The sequence below is a fragment of the Hydra vulgaris genome, chromosome 07 (assembly GCF_038396675.1).
Source record: "Hydra vulgaris chromosome 07, alternate assembly HydraT2T_AEP".
Lineage (NCBI taxonomy): Eukaryota > Metazoa > Cnidaria > Hydrozoa > Anthoathecata > Hydridae > Hydra > Hydra vulgaris.
The window spans coordinates 15,322,501-15,335,000 of record NC_088926.1 but is presented as its reverse complement, the minus strand read 5'-3'; the positions used below and the strand labels follow the sequence as shown (position 1 = coordinate 15,335,000).

The window sequence follows — 12,500 nt, the reverse complement described above, 5'->3', positions numbered from 1 at the left end:
TATTTTTATTAAACTATTATCTTATTTATTTAATTATTTATGTATTTAAATATATCTATATACAAAAAATTTGTAACATTTTTTTTAATTAAAAGTTTACATTAAAAAAAATAGTTGTATTTTTTTATCTCAATGTTATAACTATATTTGTGTGTGCCTATATATATATATATATATATATATATATATATATATATATATATATATATATATATATATATATATATATATATATATATATATATATATATATATATATATATATATATATATATATATATATATATATATGTAAATTATGTTAGTGTATTTTACAAATAGAGTGCTCGATGTTCTTAAAGAACAGAGCAATAATAAATTAGTAAAAACACTTATCTAACTTTTATCTTCTACTTTAAGTTTCACCATTGCTGGATCATCAGGAAGAGTTACTAAATCTAAAAAAAAATTCAATTTATAGAAAAAAATATTTTACAGGAAGTTATAAATTATTATAAAAATATTTTTTTATTTTATTACTATATTTTTTTGGTTAACGGGAAGTTACAGAAAGTAATTATTAAATAATTTTCTTTGGAATGGGGATAGTTTAATTTGGTAATTTGTTTTTATAATTTTTTAAGAGCTATTTATTTTCGTGCCTACATTTAGAAATTAATTTAGATTTTTTATTTAATAAATTTTCTTGATTTAAATGGGTAATTATTTCAAATTTTTCTTGCAAACATAGCATACATTTTTTGGAAATGTTATTATAGGCAGGGGCAGATTTTAGAATAGACCATTGTAAATTAAAATTTTTATTTTTTTAAAGTCTAGAATAGTTTAGTCAATATTGATCGAAATATGGATAAAACGTTTAGCGACTAAAAAATGACGATGGATTTGAATAAACATTTCAAACTTTTTAATGTATACGTTGATTTAACGTTTAGAACATTGACCAATATTGTAGACCTTTAGAATATTGACTAATATTCAATATTGTAAACGTTAGTAAATTTTTAAATAAACGTTTAGAATATTGAGTTAATATTGTACACATTTAATAGGCCGGGTGAATAAAAAAAAGGCAATTGCTTTTACTCAGCGTTTTTGGAGTAATTACTCAGCTTTACGTGAACAAAAATTAAGCAAAATCGCTCGAATTTTTATAAATAATAAACAAGAAAGGGCATCATTTGAATATCCGCTCTAGATATAACAGCAGTCTTCCATACAAAGGCGGATTAGAGATTTATAGAGACAAAGAACAGAATCTGGAGTAAGAAAGTGGCGAGAAAGAGATGCAACCTTAGCAGATGCTAATTTTGCAATCGATTTGATATACGGTTTCCAAGAAAGATCAGAAGTAAGAGTTAACCCTAGAAGACGAACAGTAAATGACTCATTTAATACATTACCGTTCATAAAATAGGAAGAATTAGGTTGTTGAGACAACGATTAACTGAAAAAAATTGAGTTTTATCTAAGTTAAAAAGTTAAAAAAAACCAGCCACTGAGATTCCTATGCTGTAGCAGAAGTGAGATATTTTTCAAGCTCAAATGCCCCCTCTAAGTAATTAGAGAGTGTTAGCTTCTTATCAAGACAAGATCAAATGTTAGATTCGTCAACAAATAATACCACCTTAATGTAAATTAAAAAAGTATAAGGATTGAACCTGGAGGAACTCTTGGAACAAGACTCTGATAAGCACTTTTTAAATATACTTGAAGCATAGACGACAGCTTCGGAGAACACTTCTGCAAAACTATAACAGCAGGTATATTGTCCAGACCACATGCTGTAGAAGAGTTCAAGTAGGAAGTCATTATAGATACAGAAGCTGGAGTAATACGAATGTCAAGTATATTTGTATGTATGTATATGTATATATATATATATATATATATATATATATATATATATATATATATATATATATGTTTTATTGGATTTGCAATGGACCTATATAGGTATTTTTGAGCGGTTTACTGGAGGTTTGCTCGTCGGTTACTTAGTGGACCATTAGTGGCAGCCGCTATAAATAGCCAGCCGATAACTTTCAGACATAATAATAGTGGCTCGTCATCGGCTAGTAACATTTGGTGGCTACCACTAATGGTCCACTTAGTAACCGATGAGCAAAACTACAGCATTATTTTTCTATAGAAGATTTTGTATTTAAACATCGTGAAGATTTATTTACAATTGGGTTGACTTTAACCTTGTCTTCATTAGTTTTGCAAATGTCGTTTAAAATTATCAATGACGTCATTTTTTTATTTGATAGTTAAAATATTTTTTAATTTTCATTAATTTGAATTTTAATGCACCCATGTCAACAGATTACTTCATATTAGAATAGTGCAATCGAATCAGCAGTTTTATTTTTGAGAGGCTTTGCTTCTGACCATTTTGTAAAATAGTCGATAAATATCAAAATAGACAACTAAATATTTAAAACCATCAACTTCTGGCGAGTTGCCGATATCAATACCAATTTGTTCCACAGCTTTACTTTTAACTGGTAGGTAGAAAAACTCTGTTGAAAATTTATTTAATTTACTATGTTTTTGACATTGTTTACATTTTCAAATGAAATCTTCAACATCAAGTTTTATATTGTGCCAGTAAAACCTGTTGGAAATTTTTTGATATGTTGTGTACTTTCCATGATGTGAGGCCATTGCTTTTGCTTTAGAACCATCATTAAGACCAGAATGAATGTCAGTTATTACCTGTTGATGTTGATCTTTACACAATATTACAAACTTTTTACCACGGTGCATTAATTGGCCACATACAACACCGGAGTTCTTGCAAACTTTTCGGAAGTTAGATTTTTTACCTTTATCAACCTGAATTTCTTGAGGATACATTCTTTGTTTAACATACTTCTCTATTACCATAAAATCAACATGTTGTGCCGTTATTAGTATTACAAAAGTATAATATATTAATGTCCTAAAATTGTTCATTATTTGCTATAATAAAATTAGTTTGGTTAATAAAATTTAAATTGTAATCCGTAATTCAATTTACTACAACTTATTTAATAAGTACATAATAAATACAGTTATTATTGTATTTGTGCTAGATTTTTAATGTCCAGTTACTATAAACTGTAAACAAGTAAAATTAAAAACGAGTTTTTAAAACCCAATGCTTTTATTTGTTATTAAAACACAAATTTTGCAATCAATTTTTTCAGATATTACTGTTTTATTTTATTAACATTCGGCAAAAAATAAAATAGTTCTAAGCAAGATGCAGGTCACGAACAAAGCCTATCCAGTCAGGCGCAATGATATATTATATAACTAGATGTCAATCTTCGATTTGAAAAGTGAAGCCGCTTTTTGCCCTTTTTACAAATGGCGGATTAAATATGTAAACAAATATTTTTTACTTTTCTTTTCTTAAATGAAGTAAATATATTTTAAATTTAAATACTACTTACGTAAAAGTGTTAAGCGGAAATCATAATACTTATAAAATTATAATTTATGATTCCTTAATTTATTTTCGATTAAAAAGGGATTATAGTTTTGAATAGATAAGCAAAACGACAGGACGCTTTTGAAGCATTTTTATGAATTAAAATACTTTTTAATAAACATAGGCTCATAAAAAAACTTTTATAAGTATTTTATAATTATTAAAATTTGTTTTTGAATTATTTTTAATTTATTGGAAACTTTTGACTTGTATTTTTAACTTTTATTCCACACTTCGGCCTCAGCTTTCGCCCTTTTTACAAATGCTATAAACAAAAAAAGCGGCTTCATTTTTTGTCCAATAAAATTCTTAACTTATTATAAATATAATAATAATAACTTTTTTTTTCATAAAAAATTTATAAAACTATTATTTTAAAACATATTCTTTTATTGTTTAATTTTTAGATGTAAACAGTGGGTCATCAACTGTCGTAGGAAAGATTTAGACAAAAAAGATTTTGTATCTTTAAACAAAAACTTTTATTTGTGCAGTAATCATTTTGAAAATACAATGTATTGTTCTTCAAATAATGATGGAAAACGTTTGTTTCAATCAGCAATTCCTACTATTTTAACATCCCAAATCCTCCTCCACTTGTTGGTTGCAAAAGGAAACCACCAGTTAAACGCCATTCATTTCCAGCGAAAAAGCAGGTTATTTGTTTACTTGTTAATTCTGATAGTAATTTAGGGAACAAAATGTCTACTAATAAAATAAATTTCAAAAAACTTCAAAGGTTACTATTAACATTGCGAGTCAAAAATTCTAGGCTATGTAAAAGTTTGACATTTGAAATCCAAACAAAAAATCCAAAAAAACTGTGATGGGTCTATAAACATATTTTAGATTAATCCAGGAAATACTTATCTCCTATACAAGTTAGTTTTTTTAGAAATCAATTAGAAACGAGTAAACGAGTCAATAAAAGAAAAATACTAAGCAGTTTGTGACAAAGTTTAGGCTTTGCGAATTCTATTTCATTGTCCTCAAACTTTTAATGTCTTGCGAACAATTCTCTGTTTACCAAGTCAAACCTATTTATTATTATTTTTGTCCCGCATATTTTCAGATCTTCAAGAAGGGTTTTCTACTCGATTGTTTTCTTTATTAAAGTTATGTGCTGATACAATGAATCCGCTTGATCGTAATGTCAGTCTTGTTATGGATGAAATGTCATTAAAGCAGCATTTAGAGTATGATAGAAATTCTGACAGGGTTTACAGTATGAAAAATGGAAAACTTTTACATCATGCTCTTGTAATTATGGTTAGAGTCTTGGCAAATAAATGGAAACAACCAATAGCTTATTTTTATAATAATTCAACAGTATGAACAGCTGACTTGGCTTCTTTACTACGTGAAACGATTTCTAAGGTTCAAGAAACTGGTTTACACATTAGATGTGTAGTTTGTGATCAAGGATCTACCAATATAGCTGCCTTACATTTACTTGGGTTTTCCAAAAATTTACCATACTTTCCTAATCCTTCCGATGATAAAAATATTCGTGTTATTTTTGATCCTCCACATTTAGTAAAAAGTATCAGAAACAATTTACGAAGACATAACATTGACATTAATGGTGAAATTGTTTCTTGGCAACACATCCAGTCTCTGTATAATTTAGAAAAAATAAACTCTGTGCGTCTAGTGCCAAAACTAATAGGAAGACACTTAAATCCTGGTCCTCTTTTATCTATGAAGGTCAAATTTGCCACTCAAGTTTTTAGTTATCAGGTTGCTTCTGCATTATATTGCTGCTCTAATACAAATTTACTTCCTTTAAATGCATTACCAACAGCAAGATTTGTTGAATGCATGGATACTTTATTAGATATATTGAATTCATATAAATTATATGCAGATAAACCATCTTAGAGCACAACGGCTCTAACTTTAAAAGGAGCCAGTCTTTCTCAGTTGGAAGATTTAAAGCATTGGATTGAAAAATAGAAATTTTGTAATGTTAGAAGTCAAGCAAGTATATCATGTCATTGGGATTTAAGTGTCACAATAGTGTTCTAACCTTAAGTAGAGAGCTAATTTCTGAAGGTTTTCAGTTTGTTTATACTTCTCGCTTTAATCAGGACTGCATTGAGAATTTTTTTTCCATTATTTGAAGCAAAGGTGGTTGGAATGATTGTCCAAATGTTAGACAATTTCGAGCTGCCTATAGAAACGCTTTATTACTTTTATTTGTAGAAAAAAGCAAATCAAATAGTAACTGTATAAAGGATTCAAATTTTGAGACAGCTTTCAATCTAAATGATTTTATGAAGTGTTGTACTCAAACAACCACTAATTGTGGAATTTATGAAACAGAGATCCAGGATCATTTTATATGTTTACTGCAAAAATTTTAATGCTACCAAAGGATCAAGCCCTTTTACACATGGCTGGATGGCTTATTCAAAAGGTTAAGTGTCATAGGTGTGCAGATGTACTTTTTCTTAGTTCAGCTGACAATCCATCAGCTTTTATGTCACTAGTTTGTGAAATGGAAACAACTTTATGAAACTTATTGATAAATATCTTAAAAGAGATGGACTTAAATACTAAAAAGTAAAAAAAAAGTAAAAAAAAAGAGATGGATTTAAAAAAAATGTCATTTTCAGTTTTTGCACAATTAACATAAAGAACATGCGCTTTATTTGAAAATAAAAAATTGTTCTGTTTTTTGTTATTACAAGAATTTTTTATTTCATAAAATTTTTAAACAGGAACATAAACCCACCCAATAAGTCAAATTGCAATTTCAAAAATATTGTACGTATTGCAATTTGGTATATAATGATATTATTTTTTCAATTTAATTCTTTGTAATGAGACTTTGTTATGTTATAATGTTTCATATTAATAATTTTTGTTAATAACTTTTATGTATAATAAAATATTAATATAATAATGTTAAATTATAATAATGTTAATAACTTTTATGTATAATAAAATACTTTCATGTTCTAAAAAAATTACACTTATGTTCTACATTTATGTTTTACTACATTTATGTTTTATTATATTTTGTAGAACATAATGTTCTACAAAACTTTTTTTGTTCTACAAAACGTTTTTTCCCCATTATTGCATTCTTATTGAAACATTCATTAGAATTAAGATTACCATTAGGTAATCTTAACAAAATTGATGTATCTTTATGTTACGAAATTGATATATCTTGAATACAAAATTGAGATATTTAGCAACAAAGTTTATTAATTATTAAAAAAAACTATTTGTGTTAATTGCGGAAGAGGTCCGGCAGGACATCCCAGAATGCATTTTTGATCAATTAACGGATGATGTGGAAGTTATCGGACAAATCCTAATTTCATTATTTGAGCATAATAATTAGTTTTTGTGGTTTTATGCGTAGGCATAAACGTTCTATAAAATATAAACTTTATTATTTGAAACACGATTATTTAAAATGAGGTTAAATGCAGCTGAACGAGAATCTTTTCGAAAGCGACTAAAAATGTTTTTTGTAAATAAACCTAATATAAAAAAAAGAAAAAAATGTAAATCATTTTGAAAAAGAAGGATATGCTCGAAGTACAATATATGATAACCTAAAAAGACTTGAAACTGTTCAATCGTTTTCTGATAGAAAGCACCCTGGTCGTCCGACATCCTGGACTAGAGAAAAGAAAGCCGAATTAACGAGACTTGTCAACAATCGAAAAGGGGTCAGTCAGAGAAAAATAGGTATTGAATTCGGTGTAAATCAATCGACAATTGGTCGTCAGTTAAAAAAAAAAAAAAATTAAATATAGAAAACGTGAAAAGACTCCAAAATACACTATAGAACAACAAATAAAGGCAAAGAAAAGAAGCAGGAAACTAGTTAACCAACTCTATAACACAAAATCGCTTCTAGTCATCGATGACAAAAAATACTTTTGTTTCGCAAGGGACAACATGCCTGGAAATTCTGGATACTACACAAACAACAAAAAGACATGCACAGAAAGTGTTCGTTTTATAGGAAAAGAAAAATTTCCAAAAAAATTATTAATGTGGATAGCCATATCTGACCGTGGTATGTCCGAGCCATTGTTTCGCACTTCCAAGGCTGTAGCGATCAATTCATCAATCTATATTAATGAATGTTTAGAAAAACGACTTCTTCCATTTATTCACAAGTATCATGGAGACTTTAACTATTTATTTTGGCTAGATTTAGCAAGTTCTCATTATTCTAAAGATTCTCAAAATTGGATGGACCAATATGTCTATTACGTTGATAAAGAATCTAACCCCCCAAATGTGCCTCAAGCACGACTAATTGAAAATTGTTGGGGACATTTGGCACTGAAGGTTTACGAGGGAGATTGGCAAGCTTCAACAGAGCAAGTTTTGATTGATCGCATTAAACTAAAACTACAAGAAATTGATTGAAACTTTTTACAGTCGCATATGAAAGGCTTCAGAGCAAAATTGAGATCAATTGCAGATGGTGGTGTTTTTTCATATAAAAAATAATATATTTTTATTAAAAGATAAATGCTTTATTTAAAAAAAATATAATAGTAGTTTGTTTTTTTATTTATAAATAAGTTATTGACGTTTTTATTTTGTCCGATAACTTCCGCATCACCCGTTAACAGGAATTTCGCGAAGTGGGCAGGCTTTGGTCGAACGAACCCCTAACTTTCCGATTACGAAGTCAACGTTTTATCCAAATATGCTAAACGCGCTTATAAATAGGAAAACAATTATAATACTTATAAAAGTTTTATTCTTTTTTTCGTATAAAAAAAAAAACTTAATTAAAATTATATAAATTAATTGATTTATTACAAAACTAATTATTGAATATTGTATTATTATCAAACAAGAGTATGTATGCAAACTTTGAAAAAAATCTATCACCAGGAAGTGACTCAAAAATTGATTGCAAGATTTGATGCTCACAGACAGACGACGAGTTAACAAAAGCATTGGAAACAAAATTATAAAAAAGTGAGTTAATCGTCATTAAAAAATGTCAAGATACGTCCTAAAGAAGTTTAGGAATAGTTATTCTTGTTGGGAGTACCAACGGGAGTACTTATTTACTAGCCTAAAATGACTGGAGGAGTACTTTTTTTACTAGTAAATAAGTACTCCGGGAGTACTTATTTACGGGGAATCATTTTTGGCTGCTACACCGCTACATTATTACTGCTACACCGCTACATTACTAAACTGCTACATTATATTTTTGATTTAAACGTGGTACTGAACTCGTATTTAAAACTTAAAACTAGATGCGCGTTTTTCTGGTATCAACAGCGGTTTATAATACGTGATAAATACTCTAGCTATTTACAATACCGGATGTGTCGGCTGGTTTAATCTTTTTTCTTCACAAATTTCATACTCCTTTTCAGTTGCTTAGAAGCCAAAGAAATATCTGACTTCTGATACTTCTCCTGAACAATTTTGCTCGCAAAGTTTATTTAAAAAATTCATTTATTTAAAGTTTATTTAAAAAGTTCATGCCAGACTATCAGGTTTACTAAAAATAAAAAAATCCTCCAATTAAATCTGCAGTTTCATATACATTTGACTTTGCTTCTGATGAAACTGATGCATCATCAAATTGTTTACTAAGCTGCTTCAGAGCTTTAATAACGCCGTTGTTTTGGTATTGAATTGCTGATACAGAATTTATCCTAGCTTCCCACCTGGTTTCATAGACTTATGGGTATTTTCAGAAACGTGAGCCACCTTTTCACACCTTTTCGAATTAAAGCTGTTTCATAGTTTTGACCTCTACAGTTGTTTAGGTTTAGCCTAGAAGACTTTATTTTTTCAATTATAAAATCAGAAAGAGCTTCACCAGCCAACTCTTCAGACACTGTATATTCAATAAAGCTTTCTTAGACAATGATTATATTGTTTCATCTTCTTCATGAACATAGCGGATGGTTAGAGAAGTGTGGTCTTTGTGACTAAGATCTGGAGTGCAATCCATAATAACTAAAAAATACTATACAAATTTTACCTTGCTCACGATAGCTTCTTTTACATGCGAAGCTAAGAGGTTAATGACCTCGTTTTGAAAGTTGACACTTATCATTTGTGAAAGTCTTTTTCCGTTTTTCGCAGTAATTTGCCGTAAGTGCTCCACCATTATTGGATCAAATTGACCAAGTAATTGGATAAAATCAATGAATTACCGAATATTTTTAATGTACAACTTTGATGAGCCTACATGAAATGCAATACTATGTTCCGCCAAGTATATGATCACTGACACTATTCTTTTAAGAATGCTCCTCCACCTTTCTGCTCCACCGCTAACTAGTTTAATAAGTTCGACAGCTTGTTTATTTTTTATCCTAACTGTTGCCTCCATCTCTTTCTTAGAACAACTGAAATGAGATGGAGATGTCTCATGCATGTAGACTTGCTCTGTAAACTTTTTTCAGTTGTTGAAACCTTTTTTTTCCCTCAAAATATGATTTTGAAATTGGGTCAAATAGACGACAAGGAACACAGCAAGTTGTATCAGTTTCTGGAGAGTATATAAACCTCTTCACTTGTTCACTATTTTTTGATACCTCGTATTGAAATTTATTTGAGTAATAGCGTTTTTTGATTTTAGGATATTCTTTATTGCTCTTCGGGAAAAGTATTGGATTCATTTAGATGATGCAGTTTCTCTCTCTTACAGCCAGCCTTTGCGACTATGAATGGATGGGTCATTAGATAAGAATCTGCGAGTGTCACCTATCTGCGATACAGCTTTTGTGATTGTGATTCTATTATCTGTTTCACCTAATTTAAACTTTAAGTTACATTTAAGCTCTTTGTCTTTCTTTTATGCTTCCAGACAATTTTGGCTACAAATTTTCAAGAATAAAGTTGAAGAAGTTGAATTACACAACAGTTATTCATATTTTCTTGATCTTGGTTAATTTTAGACTGGAGTGTCTTTTTAGAGTGGAGGTCTTAAGGAGTTTTCATCACCTAAAATGTTCGATTCACAAGTTGTGAAGATCTTTGGCTAATTTTTTTCTTCGTGCACTTGACAGTTTTTTTTTGACACCAAATTCGAATTTAAATTAACATTGCAAAACTTTAGTTTCGTTTGTGGAAACATAAATTCTCCATAATATAAGTTATTTAATTCATCATTTCTGATTATTTCTGATTACAGTTTAAAATCCTTATTATTACAACATTTTTAATAACTTACTGTCTTGTCGGTTAATTTATTTAATTTTCCGCGCAAAACAAACTTGAGTTCGGCGTTAATAAAAGAATTCAATTAAAAACAAATTATTAAAACGAACGTCGCGATAAAAACTTTAATCTAGCATAAATAAAAGAAATCTTTAAAAAATATATAATTTTAAAAAAACAACGACAATAGTTTTAGATAATTTTTGTAACTAAGTACAACTCTATTTTCTTACACAAAGTAAGGACCCAAGGGGCTCCCGAACAAAAGTTTATAATTTTTTTTAGTCCATTTAAAAAATGTTGTTTTAAAAAGTTTTTTTAATATATTTTTCAGATTTGAGTTTATAATTTTACCACTGCACTAAACGAACAGCAGAACGATCAAGAATCTCTTTAGCGGAGGCTGTATATTGGTATAACGTCTTGTCTGACAAAAAGGGTTGAACCCAATAGACAAACTGCATAACTAATTGGAAAGGTTTAAGGGCTAGGAACGAAAAGTTGGTATATCTGAAAAAGACCGCTGGAAAAAAAAAATTTGCAGCCGCGCCCGGGGCAGTTTGCCAACAAATTAAAAAAAAGTATTTATTATAACAAATTTTATAAAAAATAGTTTTTAGAATAAAATAGTTTCGAGAATTATGTGCAAAATTTGATGATTTATAAGGAATATTGTAATACCCTGATAATATGTCTGAATAAATGGAAGAAAAAAACATATGTATTGTTACTCTTCTTTATTAAAGTAATACGATAATGTAAAGTGTGTTGCATACCTTGAGCAAAATATAGAATTTTAGATTAATTTATTGAATACAGAAATTTCAAAATCTATTGAAGTTCTTAACGTCAAATACCGTATCTGTGTTAAAATTTTCCCATCATTAAGTAAAACTAAATTACAAAAATACTTAAATGTTACTAAAACATCTAAGTATTTTTGTATAACCATAACTAATATGCTGCAAGCTTAAATTCCAAGAAAAAAATAAAATTCCAAAAAAAACAATTTTAAACATGAAATATTGTTAAATTGAAATAATCTTTTTAACACAAAAGAACTTTTTATTCAAATAATTGAATATATACTTTATCAAAAAGCAGGATAATAGAAATTCCCTCAATAGAAATAATTTTCAAAAAAAGTACTAATAGTCAACACTAAAGCTTTTACAAAAGTCCATCCTGAAAGATTTGAGTTTATAACGCTTTTTCGTTTATGTTATTTTTGCAGTAAAGCGAAGAAGAAGCGTTTATGATTTACGATTAATTCGGTTCTTATAACCACTGCATGCTCAAATCCGTTAAATTCTTAGTTAAATTTTTTGTAAAACATCTTTTTCCGCTACCTGTATACTCGCTTTGATGAAATATATTATATAAATATAAAATTTATTATTTTTTTAAGACACCTATGGACAACAATATAATAGTAGTCAAGCAAGAATTTATTTAACTATAAAGCTTGGTATTTGCAAAAGAGCAATAAGAAACAAAATAGATTATTCAAAAATAAAGAAATGCCATTTAAAAAAAAAAGAGTATAATGTGTTTGAAATAAAAAATAACATCTTGCAGTTCTATATACACATCATAGATTACCGCAAACATATCAGTTACAAAGTTTACATCAGAAGGAACAAAGAAATAAATACTTCGTCAATTTTAAACTCTACCCCCGTATACATTTATTGTCCACTTTGATTGACGTGTCGTTTCATTTCGGCATTTTTAAAAAGACGATGCTCCATTGAGTGGACTTAATTTTTATGGAACTTTTTAATTACCTTAGATTAGAAAATGCATTATTTAAAAGTAACGTTCTACTACCCAGGTGATAGTT

At 28.5% G+C, this 12,500-nt stretch overlaps 1 protein-coding gene across 1 annotated transcript in view; it reads left to right on the top strand.

The window, feature by feature from the left end:
- Positions 1–12,381: 12,381 nt before the first annotated feature.
- LOC101236079 (metalloprotease TIKI2) overlaps positions 12,382–12,500 on the top strand; it is a 4,585-nt gene continuing 4,466 nt past the window's right edge. Inside the window, exon 1 of the mRNA XM_065801169.1 lies at positions 12,382–12,500. This exon is cut by the window's right edge and continues 81 nt beyond it. The gene's annotated coding sequence lies outside the window, so the exon portion shown is untranslated.